The sequence below is a fragment of the Rhinoderma darwinii genome (assembly GCF_050947455.1).
Source record: "Rhinoderma darwinii isolate aRhiDar2 chromosome 2 unlocalized genomic scaffold, aRhiDar2.hap1 SUPER_2_unloc_7, whole genome shotgun sequence".
Classification (NCBI taxonomy): Eukaryota; Metazoa; Chordata; class Amphibia; order Anura; family Rhinodermatidae; genus Rhinoderma; species Rhinoderma darwinii.
Window position 1 is genome coordinate 263,720 of NW_027461731.1, and position 21,332 is coordinate 285,051.

Sequence of the window (21,332 nt, forward strand, 5' to 3'; positions counted from 1 at the left end):
GCTGCTGCCAGTGTTTGCACGGCAGGAGGGCATTTGGGCGTTGCCAGGAAGGCGTTTTTATGTCGATTCCTCCTCTTTCAGCACTGCATTGTGGTGCAAGCAAAAGAAGCAAATCCTGTCTTGCTTCCTCTCTGGCCTTTATTCACCTCCCGCTTAGTAGCTGTGAGTATGTGTGAGCCTGCAGGGCCCCATGGAATTGCCTAGGAGTAGGCTGAATCGCTGCAAGGGGTGAACAGCAGTATTGGGCAGGCTCGGTCAACGCGCGGCCCGTTCGGGTTATCGCTTCTCGGCCTTTTGGCTAAGACCAAGTGTATTTATACAGGAGGTTTTGTCAGAAGGTGCCTGGGGTACCCGGCTACTTGGCCTGGGGGGATCGTCACAGGTTTATCGCCTTGACTTCACCCCCCTGCAGCTATTGGGTAGTCGGACTAGTCCTCAGGCAACGAGAAGGGATCACTAGGCGGACGGCTTGCGCCGGACGGCCTAGAAGGGCGATTCCTTGTTGCGACAAGCTGTGTTGGGACAAGCTGTGATGCCGTTCACATACGGATTCGTGACTGGGGAGACCCAGTTGCGACAATCTATCCGGATTGAGGTCGAGGAGAAACATCGCCAGCGGAGGAACCTGAAGTTCATAGTAGGGGAAATCTTGCTTGGCTTCTTCGGCCTCAGACGGGAGAATATCCTGTGTCTTAATGACCAGGAAGGCCGCGGACGATATACCATCTCCTTTTGTACCGCGGCCTGCTGCGACACCATCTGTGCAGCCCTGTCTGGTGCGGACCAGACAGATGAGCGCCTGGACGGGCTCAATTTCTCGTTCCTCTACGGCGAGGAATCCATTCCACTCGTCGTGGTGATGCATAGCCCGTTTGTCCCTGCCAGGGACATCGAGATTTTCCTAGGGCGATATTGTAAAGAGATACACTTCAGCCATGAAGTAAAAAATGCAGAGGGCTTCTGGAATGGCAAACGGAAGTACTTCGTGAAGTTCTTCCAAGACCCAAGTGGCATACGAGGCTTTGTACATCCGCCAGCCAACTTTGCCATTGGGAGGAACCGGGGTTATCTCTTTTACCCCCAGATGCCCCGGTTCTGCTGGAACTGCCAGTCGTATGGACATACAAAAGACGCATGCAGTGAAGGTCATGTCATACGCTGTAACAAATGTGGAGGCCTTGGGCACGTGGCCTCCAAGTGCAGTTCCAGCACCATGTGTAACCTGTGCGGGGAGACAGGACACATGTACAAAGATTGTCCAAAGAGAACGCAGTCATTGAGGGGTGAACCCAAACCTGGGCCACCCCGACCGGGGCCAGGGCAGCAGCCTGCAACAGGTGTGGGCACTGCTGGTAATGCCCCGGGACCTACCGAAGGGTCAGGGCCAATACCCTCCACTCCACGTGTGGAGGGTGGTCCTAGGGATTCCAAGGGGGCCGAGCAGGGCTGTTCTAGCTCTGTAATGAAGGCCCCAAGCTCCAACCCGGAACCGGTCGGAAAAAAGTCTCGCCGGTCCTCGATACCCACAAAAGGGGACTGGGCAGAGATGGTGGCTGGTGAAGAGCCAAATAAGGAGTCCAGACGCAGGGGCTCCTTGCGGGATACCCCAAGCACCAGCCGCCACCGATCGGCTGGGGAGCTAGAGTCCGTCCCTCTTGTTACGCCAATAGAGGGTCGGATGCAGACGGCTTTAGATGCAGTAGGCGGAATGATGAGAAAGAAGGAAGGGACCTCACAGGCTCCTGAGCAACCCGAGATGACCAGCGATCCGGAGAGACCTGTAGCCGCACCTGAGGTAGCAGAGGCCGGAGATCGTGACGGAGATGACATCAGCCAGGAGACCGAGGAGACATCGAGTGAGGAGGACGAGGACGGAGCGCGTATGGATTTATCCAGTACGGGGAAGAGGACGAGAGAAGAGGACGTGTCCACAATTAAGAGGAAAACACTATGCCGCAGCTCGGATGAAAGCGAATTCAGGGGAAGAGTCGGGTCTAAACATCTATCCGGCTCTGACCCTGTGAACATCTTGGAGTTCGCGTCCCCGGATGCGGGGCAGCCTGACTCCCAGAGTATATCGGGGTCGGGCTCCTCAGAAGTGGACACTGACTCTCCATAAGCGATGCCTTCTAGTACCCTAAAATTCTCCTCACTGAATGTGAGGTCCCTAAAGAGCCCTGTTCGCAGGGCTGCTTTATTTTCTTTTCTTGAGACAATGGACTTTGATTTTTGCCTACTGCAGGAGTGTGGAATCCCTAACAGCATGGACTATATGGATTTAAAACAAGACTGGAAGCTGGGCCCTTCGGTGTGGTCTGGAGCCAATGACTGTCGTTCTTCAGGTGTGGGATTACTCTGCCGTGGCCGTTTTATTTCCATACAAAATGTGATTGAGATTATGCCCGGCAGAGCTGTTTTAACCCACCTACATATTAATGGACTTTTAATTCGTATTTTAAATGTGTATGCCCCTCCTGACAAACAGGAGCGGGCAGAACTTTTTAATATATTACCACTGTTTTGTGTTGGGTCTACCCCCCTGCTGGTAGGGGGTGATTTTAACTGCATAAGAGAAGGAGAGTGCCGGCAGGGGGGTGATGCAAATAGAAAAGACCTAACTACCTACCTGCTCAAAAATTTTATTGATGATTTTAAATTACGCGATTGCTGGAAGGATCTCTTGCCAGGAGACCCAGGCGCCACATGGTCGAATGGAAGAGTGAGCTCCAGAATCGATTTTATCTTTGCCTCTCATGATTTTACCCCTCAAAAATGCATGCTTTTAAATAATATCTTTTCAGATCACAAACTCCTAAATGTGTCTCTGGAGCTCGAGGGAGAGCAAAAAGTAAGTAAGGGCCTCTGGAGGTTGAACGCCACACTCCTGGAGGACCCCGAAATTAAAAATGAGTTTGTGCGGACCTACCAGTGCTGGCAATTACAGAGAAAACCCCACGAGACCATGCTGCACTGGTGGGAGGGCATTAAACCAAAAATTAAATTATTTTTTATCCGAGCAGGTAGGAAGAAAGCTAGAGAAAAGAAACAGTGGTTTTATGTTCTTAATAAGCGTCTACATGTGCTTTTTAAATTGAAGGATGTTGGGTTTGATGTGGATTCTGATATTTTAAACTTAAAAGCTGAAATAAAAAAATGTCTTGATGATAAAGGTAAACAAATAATTTTTAACTCCCACGTGAAGCATCTAGAAGAAGACGAGAAGTGCTCCCGATTCTTTTTTAAAAAGGTAAATGACAAAAGAGACGCTATTTTAAACCTAGAAGGGGAGACTTCCGTGGGAGGAATGTTAAATGCAGCTTTTAATTTTTACCAACTCCTTTTTAGCAAAAAAGCTATTGATGAATCCTTTTTAAATCATGCTCTTAACTCCCTTGATTTTAAGTTAGATACTTTGGACCAGGAGGTTTTATCCCGGGATCTTAATTTAGAGGAACTTTTATTTGTTTTTAAAAGTTTTTCAGCGGGAAAGGCCCCTGGGGAGGATGGGTTGCCTATTGAATTTTATCTAACTTTTTGGGATGTTTTAAAAGAGGATATGATTTTACTATATAAAGAGGCTTTTATTGTAAAAGAGCTGCCCCCTTCTTGGAGAAGGGGGATTGTGTCCCTAATTTTTAAAAAGAAGGGTGGAAAGGACCAGCTCAAAAATTGGCGCCCGATTACGCTTTTAAATGTAGATTATAAAATTTTAGCCAAACTGATAGCGGTCCGTTTTAAACCTTTTATCAGTAAATTAATCCACCCAAATCAGGTCTGTGGGGTACCTGGTAGATCTATCACTGAGTCCCTTAATATTTTAAGAGATGTTATTTGGTATTTTAAAGATCGAGGCCAAAACCTTGCTATTTTATCCCTTGACTTTGAAAAGGCCTTTGATAGAGTGTCCCATGAGTTCCTTTTTATGGTTCTTAAAAAAATGGCGGTGCCTGATTTTATTATAAGTCGTGTGATGCTTTTATATCGGTCCTGTTTTAGTGAGATTTCTATAAATGGATTTTTAACTAGTGGTGTTCCTCTTTTATCTGGAGTCAAGCAAGGGTGCCCATTGTCTCCCCTACTATTTATTTGCGCAATGGAGCCCCTTTTAGCCATGCTCAGGAACGATAAAGTTATTAGAGGCGCCCCAATACCTGGTGGGAGGGGCAACCAAGTAAAGGTATTAAGCTACATGGATGATGTGACAATTCTGTGCCCCGATTCATCATCCATGAGGAGGGCGCTGAGGAACACCACCTTTTTCTGCGAGGCTTCTGGTTTTAAACTTAACATTGATAAATGTGACTGTTTTAATATAGGAGGCTGGGATTCCTCCCTGACCCCAGGAGTCAGAATGCAGAAGGACCAGATTAAAATTTTAGGGATTGTTTTTAATCAGGCGAACAATGGGACCTCTAACTGGGACTCAGTGATAGCAAAAATAGAGAAGAAGGTTTTAATGTGGGATCTTAGGAGCCTCACGATGGAGGGGAAAATTTTAATCATAAAAATGATTTTAATCCCAATAATGCTCTATGTGGCCATGGTTTTCCCTCCATCCATTTTATATATTAAAAAGCTAACACGCATTTGTTTTATGTTTCTGTGGGGCTCCAAGATGGAAAAATTAAAACGTGATTTTATGTATAAAGGTAAAGACAATGGCGGGAGAAATGTTCCTAACCTTTTTACATTTTTTTATATCAAATATTTCTGCTTCTGTTTTAAAATGTTTAAATCCGATGGCATTTTTAGCTGCTTTTTAAAATACGCAGCGGGCATGGTTTTTAAACGTTGGGCTCGTATCTCCTTAAATTCTCCTGTGCTTCTGTGTCCCCCAAAACACTATGTGGTGCTAGAAAAGACTGTTAGGCTCCTGAGCCTCCAAGAATTGGAGCCTGACATATTGGGGGACCAGAGGAAGGTGTCAGTGGCGTGCAGACACGGAGAAGAGACAGTGGCAGTGTCCAATTTCTCGCAGGCAAGGTCCAAGCAAGTGTGGCGAAATGTGTATGGAAAATATCTTGCAAATGTGCATAAGGACCTTGCCTGGGCAATCGTCCACCAGTGCCTCCCTACACGTGCATTCCAACATAGGAGAGGACTGGTGGCGAGAGCCAAGTGCCCACGAGATAGGTGCGGGAATGACGAAACAGTAATGCACTTGTTCTGGAACTGCCACTATGCACAGGAGGTATGGAGAAAAGCAGGCCTTTTATTAAAATGGATCTGTGGTCTTAAAGATTTTAAGTACGAATATGTTTTTTATGGCCTTTTTACCTGCCCATCATTCAGACAGCAGATGATCTGCTGGATGATTATTAATTGTTTTAAAAATGCCATCTGGAAGGTTAGGAACATTCTTCTTTTTAAACGTGATTTTATTGACATTACAGACTGTGTCAAGATTGCGCTAAGTGAGCTGTATGTCTACTACCTCAGAGACAAAAAAAATCTAGGAGCAAAAGAGGCGGCATCCATGTGGTGTCTGTCTCTGTGGAACACGATTACCATGTAAATAATTTATGTATTTGTAATTGTGATTTTACTGCTTGTTTTATCCTGCCATTGTCATATTTTTAAAGAAACCTTCTTCTCGTTAAAAATGTATTGCTTTTATCATTTTAATGAAATGTATTAAAAATAAACATTTTATTACTGAATTTAATTTTACAAAAAGGTTTTAATGAAATGAATTATAAAAACTTTTTGTTACTGAATTTTATTAAAGAAAAATGTACAAACAAATAATTTATTACAGAATTGTATTACACCAAAAATTATTTTATGAAATGTACAACAAGCATTTTATTACTGAATTTTATTCTATGAAAATGTATTCTCTGTATATATATATGTGCCAATAAAATTTTGTTGAAACCTTATCTGTTCTTATCAGTTTAATATCTGATACGTCCCCTATCTGGGGACCATATATTAAATGGATTTTTAGAACAGGGAGATGGAAATAGAGCTTGCTCTGTCCACTCCACGCATTGAACTGGTATTGCAGTATTTCCAGGACCGGTGCACCCTTTCCTTATGTGTTTACTAAAATCAGTTTCCAAAAGTGCTTTTTGTGTTTGCCATTGTTTTTGTCTTTCGGATGGGATCTCCCCTTTTAATCCCATTATTTCAACACCTGTTGGACAATGCATTTGTACAGTCATGTGTGATAATGAGCTAATTTATTAAATGCAATTAATTAATACATTGCCAACTCTTGTTTTGTGTCGTCTGTGTTTCTGTGTTTCCGGCATTTCACATTGGAACAGCTCATTCACCTTCCTTGTCTTCTCTCCGCCCTCCCTCCTAGGTAGGTTAAAGAGCTGCACCTGAGCCAGCCACTGATTGATGCAGCACCATAGTCAAATAGTGGAGTGGAGTAGGGGAACAGCAAACAGCCATTAAAGCAGCCAGCCCGCCCGCCCGCCCGTCACAATGGACCTACCTGTGTACACTAGATGGATGTGATGGAATGTACTGTGGTCCCTACATTTCAAGAAGAAGTAAGAATTGCAGTTGCAACAAACCCTTGCTTGCCTACAAAGAGAGCAGCAATTTGGATTTGTTACTATGTTACCTGGAAGAATAACAAACTGTGCAAGGATGGAGGTTGTAGGAGCAAGGAGAACAAGTTGTCTGTAAAGTTGGTGGATGCCTATTTTCCATTTTGCAGTCCCTTGTCTCCCTCTTGTGGCCTCCTGGAGGCAACTAGCTGTGCAAAAAAAAGACAGCCTGGGGGCCGGCTGTTGCAGTGTTGCCCTCTCAGGCAACACTGAGTGACTGACTGAGCCGCACCGTCTTATATAAAGTTCAGACGGAACTTTGCACGTGTCATAGTGGAGACCTCAGGAGCCAGAGCCAGCTTTCTGACATCATAATGGGGCCTCAGAGATAAAAGCCTGGGCCCAGGCAGTGTTGGTCAGTGCTGCTCAGCAGGCAGCACTGGACTGGATTAAAGCTGATACAAGGTGTGAAAGGAGAAGGGGTGGCAGTGGGCATGCACTTACTGCTGCTGCTGCTGCTGCTGCTGCCAGTGTTTGCACGGCAGGAGGGCATTTGGGCGTTGCCAGGAAGGTGTTTTTATGTCGATTCCTCCTCTTTCAGCACTGCATTGTGGTGCAAGCAAAAGAAGCAAATCCTGTCTTGCTTCCTTTCCGGCCTTTATTCACCTCCCGCTTAGTAGCTGTGAGTGTGTGTGAGCCTGCAGGGCCCCATGGAATTGCCTAGGAGTAGGCTGAATCGCTGCAAGGGGTGAACAGCAGTATTGGGCAGGCTCGGTCAACGCGCGGCCCGTTCGGGTTATCGCTTCTCGGCCTTTTGGCTAAGACCAAGTGTATTTATACAGGAGGTTTTTAGTCAGAAGGTGCTCAGGTACCCTCTCTCTCGGCCTCGGGGGATCGTCCAGGTTCGCCTGGACTTCACCCCCGTGCTGCTATTTGGGAGAGAGGCTTAGTCCTGAGCAACGAGTTGCGATCCCCCCCCCAGCCCTTTGGTGTGTCTCCTTAAAGCCAAAGGGCGCAGCGCAAGCTGTGCGGTACCGACCTGGCCACGCAAATGGCAGGCGGACCTGATGCGGTGCCGGTATACGCCCGGTTGAGGAATACTGCAAGATTTATCTTGGCAGAGGGTGGAGGCGGTCCTCGTGGTCTCAAGTTCCTTGTCCACGATATTTTGGAAAAGCGGTTGGCGGTCCACAAGAACGAGATTTTGGCGATCCAGGACTACCCAAGGCGTGGAGTGTACGACGTGACCTTTATGGGAGAAGGAATCCTCCGTGATGCCATGGGAAAAGCTGAGAGGCAACAAGGTGAACTCATGGCCTTGGGAGTCCAGGTAATTGAACACGCTTTTGAAGTAACCAAACTCGTAGTGATTAAAATGTATTCCCCATACGTGAAAGATCAGGAAGTGGCGGCGTTTCTTGCTGCATACTTTAAGAACGTTAAGCTGCTGGGGAGAGTTATGAACGAGTGCGGTGTGTGGACCGTCAAATGGAAATTTATTGTTACGCTAATAAAGGACCCCTCCACCCAAGAAACGAAGCTACCACCTGCTCGTTTTAAACTTGGGAATGTGAATGGCGACCTCTATTTCTCAGGAATGCCAAACTTCTGCAGGGCCTGCGGTACCTATGGACATACCAGTTTTAACTGCGATGTCACCTGCAGGAACTGTGGAAGTAAACAACACACAATGAGGGAATGTACAGAAGAGAAAAAATGCAATTTTTGTCAAAAAACTGGTCATCTTTATTATGCTTGTCCACATAGGTACCGAGGCGAAGAAGATGAGCAACCCGAGGTGCCCCCACGTGCTCCACCAGCAGAGCAGTCCCGTCCTCAAGGAGGAGAGCAAGCTGTTGCGGCGAAAGAGCAGAGAGGTACCTGGGCTTCAAGGGTACGGCCAGCCGAAGCCAAAACAGGTGCCTCTCAGCCAGCGACCTCAGGGGATAAAAATGAGCCCAGCGCGAAGGAAAAACGGCAGGCCAAGAGGAAGGCAGAAAAGGAGCAGGCCATCGATGAACCTGTGGCATCCCAGACGGCTGGTTGCTCAGGCGGTGCCGGGCCTGCTCCTAATCCTGGGTCTCTAGAGACCGACTCGGAAGGAGAAGACTGGGTACAGGTGGGTCCCCGTAAAAAGGGGAAGCAAGAACGTGCCAGTAGGAGGGAGACAGGGGAGGAGCAGATGGATACGTCCGTGCGGAAAGATGTGGCTCCTCCTGGGACCCCCTCCTCGCCTGCACTGGTGAGGAGGACGGGCACTGCTCCCTCCGTATTATCGGACACCCCGCCATGCGCACAACCTCCCCCTCTAGACCGGCCTTCACGGGCCCAGGGGGGAGAGGCGGGGCCCTTGGGGGACCCACCAGACATGGACCCAGTCGGTCAACCGAGAGAGACCCAGGTGAGGCTGTGCGAGTCTGGGCTCCCCGTGTACGAGGTGAGTGTTGCTGGCTCAGCTCTCAGCGACAGTAGTTCTTCTCCTGCCTCGTCCCTCTTTTCAGTTGAGTCGGATGAGGGCGGGGCCATGAGTTCAAGTGAGGTTTCGGGTATTGCTGGTGGAGGAGCAATCTGATTTTAAGTACGCCTATTATTTATTATTTTAAAATCAGAATTTTGCTTTTACTCTCCACGATGTCTGAGCTCATGGGAATCTCCCTCAACGTGAGGGGCGCCAAGTCAAAAGTGAGAAGGGTTGCTCTCTTCAATTTTTTATCTTGCCTGGCAGCCTCTGTATTTTTCCTGCAGGAGTGCGGCATTCCCCATACAATGAGATATGAAAATTACAAAAAGGATTGGAAGTATGGTCCATCCGTCTGGTCTGGATCCAACGAGTCCAGATCAGCAGGGGTCGCCATTCTTTTTAAGGGAAACGTTTTAATTGATTTTATTCAAGAAATCTTACCAGGACGTATTTTAATGGTTAAAGCTTTTATTGATGGTGTAAAGTGGCAGTTTTTAAATTTTTACGGATCACCAGAAAAGAACGAAAGAGCGAGGATGCTGGAGATTTTACCGCTTTTTATCAACACATCTGAGCCTTTTATCCTCGCAGGTGATTTTAATTGTATCCTGAGAGGAGAACGCCGGCTTACCAACAGTACAAGTAGGAACTATGACAAGACCTCTGGACTGCTCAAGGATATCGTGACTGATTTTAAATTAAAAGACATATACAAAGAATGTAACAGGAGCAGTCCAGAGGAAGCCGGCGTTACCTGGAGCAACGCCACCTGTAGCTCCAGGATTGATTTTATCTTTTGTTCTGAAAATTTACTGCCTTTTAATTGTGAAGTTTTAACCAATGTGTTTTCAGATCACAGGCTTTTATCTTTTAAAGTAAAGCATGATCTTAATAATATTGTATGTAAAAAGTCCTGGAAGATGAATGTTTCCCTTTTAGACGATCCACAGGTTTTAGCAGATTTTATTGAATTTTACCAAGAAAGCAGGCGGGTAAGAGATACACGTACTCCCATCAGTGCATGGTGGGAGAAAATGAAAAAGAAAATTAAAGATTTTTTTATTAAGAAAAGCGTGGCGAAAGCCAAAGAGAAATACGCTTTTTTTAAAATTCTCAATACCCGTCTGCAGACCCTGTACAAAATGCAAGATCATGACATAGACGTTAAAGATGACATCACCAATTTGAAAAAGGAGATAGCCCAGTGCCTGGAGCAGAAAGGTAAAGAGATTATATTCCGTTCAAAAATACAACATGTGGAGGAGAACGAGACCTGCTCCAGGTACTTTTTTAAGAAAATAAATAACAAAAAGGCAATTATCAAAAATATAGAAGGGGTGTCAGATGTACAGGGTCTTTTAAGTAAAGTTCATGAGTTTTACACTGACCTTTTTAATGTTAAGACTGTGGATCATAATTTTATGCGTGACTCACTGAAGGAGATTACTACTGTTTTAGACCCTGTCTCCCAGAATTTTTTATTACAGGAGCTGACGGAGCAGGAGGTTTTAGAAACTGTCAAAAGTTTTAAAACAGGGAAAGTTCCCGGACCGGACGGTATACCCAGTGAGTTTTATGTAAAATTTTATGACATTTTAAAAGAGGATCTTTTTAACCTTTTTTCTGATGTTTTTAATTCCAAGATGCTGCCTAAGTCCTGGCGGAAGGGTGAGGTCTCCCTGCTGTATAAGACGGGTGACATCGCAGTTTTAAAGAATTGGAGACCAATAACCCTTCTAAATAGCGACTATAAAATTATGGCTAAAATATGTGCAAATAGATTAAAAGCCATAATACCCCACATTATACACTCTGACCAGGTGTGTGGGGTGCCAGGCCGCAGCATCTGGGATAATTTAAACCTAATAAAAGACGTGATTGAGGACACGAGGTCTAGAAAAGGTAAACTAGCCATTTTATCTATAGACTTTGAGAAGGCGTTCGACCGTGTCTCTCATTTTTATCTTTTTAAGGTTTTAGAACGTATGGGTATACCTGAAGGTTTTTTATTATCTATTAAAGCCTTTTACAGAGAATGCACCAGCAAAATTTTAGTGAATGGTTTTAAGACACAGGACATATTTTTAAACTCTGGGGTGAAGCAGGGGTGTCCCTTGTCCCCACTGCTTTTTATATGTGCATTGGAGCCTCTGTTATGCGCAATTCGCCGCGATAAGTGTATCCGTGGAGTCCCCCTGCCCGGGGGAGGCGGCGTAGAGGCCAAAGCAGTGGGGTACATGGATGATGTGGCGGTTTTATGTAGGGACGCCCTGTCGCTTCAGAGAACCCTTAGGCAAATCGAGTTTTATTGCTGTGCTTCCGGTTTTAAGGTAAACTTCAGCAAGAGTAATATTTTAAACATAGGAAGCATGGCTCTTAGAGATATACCGGTTCCTGTGTCTGATAATATTAAAATTTTAGGTGTCTCCTTCAGTGAGTACGACAATGGTTTTATCAGTTGGGACATGGTGGCGCAGAAGGTAAATCAAAAAATATGCATGTGGAACATGAGGAAGCTTACCATGGAGGGAAAAATTTTAATAATTAAAATGATAATTTTACCTTTGCTTTTATACTTAAGCATGGTTTTCCCTCCTCCCACGGTTTTATTAAGAAAAATTACTAAAGCTTGTTTTACCTTCTTTTGGAGTTCCAGAATGGAGAAACTTAAACGTGAGACGGTAATGAAAATCAAACCAAAGGGTGGCAAAGACTTTCCAGATTTTAATAGGTTTCTTTTAATCAAGTACTTTTGTTTCTGTCTTAATTCTCTTTTTAAACAACATCATTGGTCTTATTTTCTACGTTTTAATACTGGGTTTTTTATGCGAAGGATGGGGTGGTTTGAAATTGTTTTAACCTCACCTTATGCTTTTAATCTACCAGCAAATTACGTGATTTTAGAGAAAATAGTGGCCTTGTTTAATTTTAAAAGGAAAAATTTTAATGACATGATAAACAGTAAGAAACTTATAAAAGACATAAGAGGAAATGAAGTCGTCACTAATATTGAAAATTTTAATAATGAACGCTGTGCTTTTATCTTCAAAATGGTTAATGTGTTTTATCTTTTTAATACACAGATGGACCTGGCCTGGAGCTGCGTTCATCAATGTCTTCCATGCCGGGCATTCCAATTCAGGAGAGGATTCACGAGGTCTGCTATCTGTCCGAGGGAAGGCTGCCAGGCTGAGGAGACCGTGCGTCATATTTTTTGGAGTTGCGATTTTACTAAACATATTTGGATAAAGATATTCCCTCTAATGAAGAAGATGGCAGACCTAAAGGACTTGAGTTACGAAATGATTTTATATGGACTCTTTGGATGCCCAACCGCGAACCAAAAGACTATTGCATGGAAGACGATGAACTGCGTAAAAGAAGCTCTGTGGAAGGCCAGGAACATCCTGATTTTTAAGCACGATGTTTTATCTGTTGACGATGTTTTAGGTCTTTGTTTTAGCGAGATGTACATTTATTATTTATTAGATAAAAAAAGAAATGCCACCCTTTCAAATAAATGGTTTGTAAAAGAATGGAACTCCAATATATAAGAATTTGCCACCATGTCCCCTTTTATGTGTTTTTATGTAAATTGATTTTATTACTGTAATTCATTGTAAAAAAGCTGTAATTTATTGTAAATGTTTTTGAATTTTAAGTAATAAATCATTGACACCCCCGCGAGGGGGTAGCCAACTGAAAAAAAAAATCTGTTCTTATCAGTTTAATATCTGATACGTCCCCTATCTGGGGACCATATATTAAATTGATTTTTAGAACAGGGAGATGGAAATAGAGCTTGCTCTGTCCACTCCACGCATTGACCTGGTATTGCAGTATTTCCAGGACCGGTGCACCCTTTCCTTATGTGTTTACTAAAATCAGATTCCAAAAGTGCTTTTTGTGTTTGCCATTGTTTTTGTCTTTCGGATGGGATCTCCCCTTTTAATCCCATTATTTCAACACCTGTTGGACAATGCATTTGTACAGTCATGTGTGATAATGAGCTAATTTATTAAATGCAATTAATTAATACATTGCCACCTCTTGTTTTGTGTCGTCTGTGTTTCTGTGTTTCCGGCATTTCACATTGGAACAGCTCATTCACCTTCCTTGTCTTCTCTCCGCCCTCCCTCCTAGGTAGGTTAAAGAGGCTCTGTCACCAGATTTTGCAGCCCCTATCTGCTATTGCAGCAGATCGGCGCTGCAATGTAGATTACAGTAACGTTTTTATTTTTAAAAAACGAGCATTTTTGGCCAAGTTATGACCATTTTCGTATTTATGCAAATGAGGCTTGCAAAAGTACAACTGGGCGTGTTGAAAAGTAAAAGTACAACTGGGCGTGTATTATGTGCGTACATCGGGGCGTGTTTACTACTTTTACTAGCTGGGCGTTGTGTATAGAAGTATCATCCACTTCTCTTCACAACGCCCAGCTTCTGGCAGTGCAGACACAGCCGTGTTCTCCAGAGATCACGCTGTGACGTCACTCACAGGTCCTGCATCGTGTCGGCACCAGAGGCTACACTTGATTCTGCAGCAGCATCAGCATTTGCAGGTAAGTAGCTACATCGACTTACCTGCAAACGCCGATGCTGCTGCAGAATCATCTGTAGCCTCTGGTGCCGACACGATGCAGGACCTGTGAGTGACGTCACAGTGCTGCACTGCCAGAAGCTGGGCGTTGTGAAGAGAAGTGGATGACACTTCTATACACAACGCCCAGCTAGTAAAAGTAGTAAACACGCCCCGATGTACGCACATAATACACGCCCAGTTGTACTTTTACTTTTCAACACGCCCAGTTGTACTTTTGCAAGCCTCATTTGCATAAATACGAAAATGGTCATAACTTGGCCAAAAATGCTCGTTTTTTAAAAATAAAAACGTTACTGTAATCTACATTGCAGCGCCTATCTGCTGCAATAGCAGATAGGGGTTGCAAAATCTCGTGACAGAGCCTCTTTAAAAAGCTGCACCTGAGCCAGCCACTGATTGATGCAGCACCATAGTCAAATAGTGGAGTGGAGTAGGGGAACAGCAAACAGCCATTAAAGCAGCCAGCCCGCCCGCCCGCCCGTCACAATGGACCTACCTGTGTACACTAGATGGATGTGATGGAATGTACTGTGGTCCCTACATTTCAAGAAGAAGTAAGAATTGCAGTTGCAACAAACCCTTGCTTGCCTACAAAGAGAGCAGCAATTTGGATTTGTTACTATGTTACCTGGAAGAATAACAAACTGTGCAAGGATGGAGGTTGTAGGAGCAAGGAGAACAAGTTGTCTGTAAAGTTGGTGGATGCCTATTTTCCATTTTGCAGTCCCTTGTCTCCCTCTTGTGGCCTCCTGGAGGCAACTAGCTGTGCAAAAAAAAGACAGCCTGGGGGCCGGCTGTTGCAGTGTTGCCCTCTCAGGCAACACTGAGTGACTGACTGAGCCGCACCCGTCTTATATAAAGTTCAGACGGAACTTTGCACGTGTCATAGTGGAGACCTCAGGAGCCAGAGCCAGCTTTCTGACATCATAATGGGGCCTCAGAGATAAAAGCCTGGGCCCAGGCAGTGTTGGTCAGTGCTGCTCAGCAGGCAGCACTGGACTGGATTAAAGCTGATACAAGGTGTGAAAGGAGAAGGGGTGGCAGTGTGCATGCACTTACTGCTGCTGCTGCTGCTGCTGCTGCTGCAGCTGCTGCTGCCAGTGTTTGCACGGCAGGAGGGCATTTGGGCGTTGCCAGGAAGGCGTTTTTATGTCGATTCCTCCTCTTTCAGCACTGCATTGTGGTGCAAGCAAAAGAAGCAAATCCTGTCTTGCTTCCTCTCCGGCCTTTATTCACCTCCCGCTTAGTAGCTGTGAGTGTGTGTGAGCCTGCAGGGCCCCATGGAATTGCCTAGGAGTAGGCTGAATCGCTGCAAGGGGTGAACAGCAGTATTGGGCAGGCTCGGTCAACGCACGGCCCGTTCGGGTTATCGCTTCTCGGCCTTTTGGCTCAGATCAGGTTCATTGCCTGGTCTGGGCCGGGGGGTTCGGCCTTTTCGTGGAGTCCTATCCGACGTTTTTGGGAGCGATCACCGTGCCGTTGGGCATTCCTTTTCAAGATGGCAGCTGTGCGTAACACTATCCGTTTTGTGGTGAATGAGCAGAGGAGAGAAGAAGTTGATACTGGACATATCATTGAGAACATCCTTCTGGACCTGGCTGGAGTTAAGTTGGTAGAGGTATTCTGTATCCAAGCTTTCAGCAATATTGCTACATATGATGTATCCTTTTTTGAGGCCGCCTACTGTCTAAATGTTTTTCAGTTGCTCAAGGAGAAACACATGCATGAGGCTTTAAAATCTATTGAAGTGCAACCTCTTTTTTCAGCAGTGGAGAAATGTATTACCATCCACATGTATAACCCATTTCTGGATAGAAGGCTGGTCAGGGCCTTCTTAGCTCACTACTGTACCCATGTTAGAGGAGGTGTGGAGCAGAAGAACCTATGGGGAGTTTTCAATGGTGATATTAAGTACTGGGTCAGGCTGAAACCTGACTCCAGCTGTATTGGAGGAGTGATGAATCCTCCTGCAAATTTTTCAATTGGTGGTAATAAGGGATATCTTTATTACCAAGATATGCCATGTTTTTGCAGATCATGTTTTTCCTACGGGCATACCAAAGATGCATGCAAAGGCAAAGTATGCAGGAATTGCAAAGAAACAGGACATGAGGCTAGTGCATGTATTTCCCCATCCAGGTGTGACATTTGTGGTTTGCCGGGTCATACTTGTAGGAAATGTCCAAAGGTGTTTCCCTTTTTAGGGCAAGAGAGAAGAACATGGGGCAGACAGGTGAGAACAACAAGTTCCCTTGCTGCCACTTCTGATGCAATTTCAGAGCCAGCTGGCAGTGTTTCTGTGCCTGCTTCTCAGGACCCTGGGAAAGCTGGATTAGGAGAGGTTCTAACCTCACATACTAACAGCATGGAGTTGGGTGTGGTCCCTCCTGCAGAGCAAAGTGTTGATGAAACACCTGGGGTTATGCCTATGGAAGGTGAAGACACAGCGCCACCTATTGGGTGTGCTTCCCCTGATGATGGTGCAAGTATGCAAATTTTGTCTTTTTCTAGCCCAGAGTCAAAAATGGAAGACTCAGCTAAAGTGGAGTGGTCAATATCGGAGGAGGACGAGAAGGAGGCCAGGATGCCTAGTGCCACTAGTGCTGAAATTTTTCATAAAGTGGTCTCAAAAAGGGGGAAGTCTGGAAAGGCGGTGAAGAGACTGAAGATAGGCTTATTGGAAGATTCTGCTCATGCAAATCCCTTCTCATTGCTGGACAGTGACTCTAGTTCTAGCCCTAAGTCATCTGAGGTGGCCTCAGAAGTACCCAGCTCCCCTGGGGAAGGTTTCCTCAGTGAAGTCAATGTGGCAAATCTGGAAAGAGCTATGTATTTCCCTGGGACGTGATATGTTCTGGTTATCTCATGGCTTTCCTTTGCACTAACCATACTATGCCCGCATGTCTTTGAGATTAAAGATTGTCTCTCAAAATGTACGGGTGTTCTCCTCTGCTCACAAGCGTGCTGCAGTCCTGGACTTTTTGGCCTCTAAGGGCAGTGACATTGTTTGTGTACAAGAATGTGGTTTGTCAAAAAATCCTAGTAAAGAAGAATGGAAGTTTGGGGAAGCAATTTGGTCCTTTTCTTCCACAAATAGGAACGATGGAATTGGTATTCTCTTTAAAAATAATGAGTTTGTCATCAAACAGACTCAAATCATTCAGGAAGGAAGATGTGTCTGCGTGTTACTATCCTACAAGGGGTGGCAGTTTAGGCTTATCAATATCTATGGCCATGCTGTGAAATCTGATAGGTTGGCACTTTTTGATACTTTAAAATTTTTTCTACACGGTAAAGTTCCTGTAATTATTGTTGGTGACATTAACTGTATCCTGGAGAAGCAGGCCCGAGCTGGATCCACAGAGTCTAATGTGGACGCTACCGGAGTTTTGTGGAATAAAATTTTGCAGGACTTTGCTTTGCAGGACGCTGTCACCAGGAAACCAGGTCCATTTACCTATCATGCCGATGACGGAAGAACGGATTCTCGTCTGGACTTTTTCTTTTTTTCTACCTCTGCAATGAAATGTGTAGATTATGCGCAGGAGAGAGTGTGGTTTTCAGATCACGAGTGTTTGTTGGGGGTTTTTGTTATAAATAATTTCTTTTATGGTAGAGGGGTATGGAAGATGAATGTTAGTTTTCTGAGTGATAAAAGGGAAAAAACTAGGTTTGGGAAAAAATATGGGTTTTGGGTTAGGAAGAAAAGTTCTTTCTCTAATGTGTGTGAATGGTGGGTATGGGTGAAAAAAAAGATTGGTGGGTTTTTTAGACAGATAGGGTATAGAAGAGCGAGAAGGAAAAGATTAGAATATTCACGCTTTAATATGCGGATGACGTTCCTTCAACAATGTAAAAATTTGGGTATGGATGTAAGACACGATTTGGAAAAAACAAAAAAAGATATTAAGGAGTGGTTCCGAGAGAAAGGGAAAGAAATTATATTTAGGTCTAAGGTGGAGGTTAGAGATAATCACGAGAAGTGCACTAGATTTTTCTTTAAAAAAATGTGTGGTGGAAAAAGTGGAATGAATGTATTATTGGATAAGGATGATAAGGAGGTGTTCGGTAAGGATGTGATTGATGTGGTGTCTGATTTTTATAAAAAACTGTATGATGTGAAGAAATGTGATTTGGGCGATGATGAGGAGTTTTTGGATATTGTGTGTAATTTTGTTCCTGAAAGTGAATGTGCGTTTTTGCTTGGTGAGATTATGGATGGTGAAGTAAAGGATGTGGTGGGAAGTATGGCTAAAAATAAGTCTCCAGGGATCGATGGAATACCAGCTGATTTCTATGGGAAATATTGGGATATAATTGGGAAGGATGTTATAGAAGTTATGAGAGTGTTGTTTTCTGGGATTAATATGTGTGATGTGATGAAGAAGGGTATGGTAGTTTTGTTGCATAAAAAAGGAGACAAGAGACGGTTAGAAAACTGGCGACCAATTACTTTGCTTAATACGGATTATAAAATTTTTGCCAAGCTGATTGCGAATCGTATGAGAGATGTGATTGGGTGTGTGATTGATGAGGATCAGGTATGTGCGGTACCGAAAAGGAAATTGCATGAAAACGTGGCGTTGGTGCGGGACATGCTTGAGGATTGTAAGGGTCGGAATAAGAAGGTGATTGTGTGTGCGTTAGATTTTGAGAAAGCGTTTGATCGTGTGGCGCATGTGTTTTTGTTCAAAGTGTTAGAGAGAATGGGTTTTCCGGTTCAGTTTGTGAGTTTGTTGAAGAATTTATATGCGAATGCAAAGAGTTGTGTGCAGGTGAATGGGTTTTTTTCAGAATCATTTTGTATTATGTCTGGTGTGCGACAGGGTTGTCCGTTGTCTCCTATCCTATTTATTTGCGCGATTGAACCATTGTTGCAAATGATTAGAAATGATAAGGTTGTGAAAGGTTTGGTGGTGCCTGGGTGTGATGGAAAACGTGTGAAAGCTTTGGGATATATGGATGATATTTGCGTATTGTGTGATTCAGTGTATGATATGTCCAGAGTGAAGTTGATCGTAAATATGTTTTGTATTGCGTCTGCTTTTAAAATAAATTGGGGTAAGAGCAAATTTAAAATTTTTTTCAGTAATGAGCGGGTGAGTGATTCTGATATGGAACAGGTGAATGGTGTGAAAATTTTGGGTATTGTGTTTGATGATGAGCTGAAAGGGAGAGAAAGTTGGGATGAGTTAGGTGGTAGGATTGTGAGAAAGTTGGAAATGTGGAGAATGAGGGATCTTTCTTTTTCGGGGAAGGTTTTAATTGTCAAAAGTATTATTCTTCCTATGATTTTATATGTTGCTCTGGTTTTTCCTCCTGCTGTAGCTATGTTAAAAAAAGTGAATAGAGTTTTGTTCCTTTTTTTATGGGGGAGCGGGATTGAGAAGGCAAAGAGAGAAATTCTAATGAAAAGCAGACGTAATGGAGGCTTGGATTTCCCAAATTTGGAGATTTTCATCGGAATTAATTGTGTACGTTTTTTTGTAGAGCTTTTATTTAAAGAATCCAAGGCTTCCAGAATGTCGAAATATTTAGCTGGAACGGTGATTCAGCGTCTAAGGTGGGAAAAACGTAATTTATGTAAACCAATTGCTTTTCAGTGCACAGGGTGGTATTTGTATGTTGAAAAATTTATTAAAAAGTTCCAGCTAGAGGATGTAAGAATGGAGAGATTTTTGAGTGAAAAGAATGTTGTGAGAAGTATGTGTATGAATAATGTGATGTGTTCTGTAAATGGTTTGAATTCGATGGAGTCTAGGTCTGTGTGGAAGAAGATTGTTACGTATGATGTGTCAAATAAGCAGAAAGATTTGTTATGGATGTCGGTACATGGAGTGTTGCCTGTAAGGAGTGTTCAGAAAAGAAGAGGTTTGGTTGCATCTGAAAGGTGTCCGAGAGAAGGTTGTGGGGATGATGAGGATGTGAGTCATGTGTTTTGGTCGTGTAAGCATGCAAAGGATGTTTGGAAAAAGTTGAGTGGGTTGTGCGAAGAATTGACTGGTTTGAAGAGTTTGACGTACGAAATTGTCTTGTTTGGTTTGTGTAGTTTGGGTAGTGAAAAGGATAGAGTGTTGTGGATTTTTTTGACTTGTGTGAAAGAGGTATTGTGGAATACGAGGAATTTGAATGTGTATAAAAGAGAAGTATTTGAGATGGAGGATGTGGTTAGTATGGTATTGGCTAAATTGTATTTTTATTATAAATGGGATCTAGAAAAAGGTATGGATGCGGAAGGGATATGGCGAATGTTAAAATGGCGGTATTTAGTTTGAGGAATTTTGTTTGACTTATCTTGTATTTGATGGAAAAATAAAATAATGAACCAGAGTGATGAGATTTTTTGAAAAATAGAGAGGTGGTTTGAACAACTACAGTTCTCGGTTTTATTCAAAAAAACCTGAATGGTTTAATAAAAAAAAAAAAAAAAAAAAAAAAAAAAAAAAAAAAAAAAAAAAAATCTGTTCTTATCAGTTTAATATCTGATACGTCCCCTATCTGGGGACCATATATTAAATGGATTTTTAGAACAGGGAGATGGAAATAGAGCTTGCTCTGTCCACTCCACGCATTGAACTGGTATTGCAGTATTTCCAGGACCGGTGCACCCTTTCCTTATGTGTTTACTAAAATCAGTTTCCAAAAGTGCTTTTTGTGTTTGCCATTGTTTTTGTCTTTCGGATGGGATCTCCCCTTTTAATCCCATTATTTCAACACCTGTTGGACAATGCATTTGTACAGTCATGTGTGATAATGAGCTAATTTATTAAATGCAATTAATTAATACATTGCCACCTCTTGTTTTGTGTCGTCTGTGTTTCTGTGTTTCCGGCATTTCACATTGGAACAGCTCATTCACCTTCCTTGTCTTCTCTCCGCCCTCCCTCCTAGGTAGGTTAAAGAGCTGCACCTGAGCCAGCCACTGATTGATGCAGCACCATAGTCAAATAGTGGAGTGGAGTAGGGGAACAGCAAACAGCCATTAAAGCAGCCAGCCCGCCCGCCCGTCACAATGGACCTACCTGTGTACACTAGATGGATGTGATGGAATGTACTGTGGTCCCTACATTTCAAGAAGAAGTAAGAATTGCAGTTGCAACAAACCCTTGCTTGCCTACAAAGAGAGCAGCAATTTGGATTTGTTACTATGTTACCTGGAAGAATAACAAACTGTGCAAGGATGGAGGTTGTAGGAGCAAGGAGAACAAGTTGTCTGTAAAGTTGGTGGATGCCTATTTTCCATTTTGCAGTCCCTTGTCTCCCTCTTGTGGCCTCCTGGAGGCAACTAGCTGTGCAAAAAAAAGACAGCCTGGGGGCCGGCTGTTGCAGTGTTGCCCTCTCAGGCAACACTGAGTGACTGACTGAGCCGCACCGTCTTATATAAAGTTCAGACGGAACTTTGCACGTGTCATAGTGGAGACCTCAGGAGCCAGAGCCAGCTTTCTGACATCATAATGGGGCCTCAGAGATAAAAGCCTGGGCCCAGGCAGTGTTGGTCAGTGCTGCTCAGCAGGCAGCACTGGACTGGATTAAAGCTGATACAAGGTGTGAAAGGAGAAGGGGTGGCAGTGGGCATGCACTTACTGCTGCTGATGCTGCTGCTGCTGCCAGTGTTTGCACGGCAGGAGGGCATTTGGGCGTTGCCAGGAAGGCGTTTTTATGTCGATTCCTCCTCTTTCAGCACTGCATTGTGGTGCAAGCAAAAGAAGCAAATCCTGTCTTGCTTCCTCTCCGGCCTTTATTCACCTCCCGCTTAGTAGCT

General features: G+C 44.0%; 1 non-coding gene and 2 pseudogenes across 1 annotated transcript; all 3 read left to right on the forward strand.

The window, feature by feature from the left end:
* The first annotated feature begins 5,860 nt into the window (after positions 1-5,860).
* On the forward strand, positions 5,861-6,035 carry LOC142682100 (U2 spliceosomal RNA; annotated as a pseudogene).
* A 6,600-nt stretch (positions 6,036-12,635) lies between these two features.
* Positions 12,636-12,832, forward strand: LOC142682093 (U2 spliceosomal RNA). The gene has a single exon (XR_012853891.1). It is a non-coding gene; the product is annotated as a U2 spliceosomal RNA (small nuclear RNA).
* A 7,180-nt stretch (positions 12,833-20,012) lies between these two features.
* LOC142682121 (U2 spliceosomal RNA) lies at positions 20,013-20,183 on the forward strand (annotated as a pseudogene).
* Positions 20,184-21,332: the final 1,149 nt, after the last annotated feature.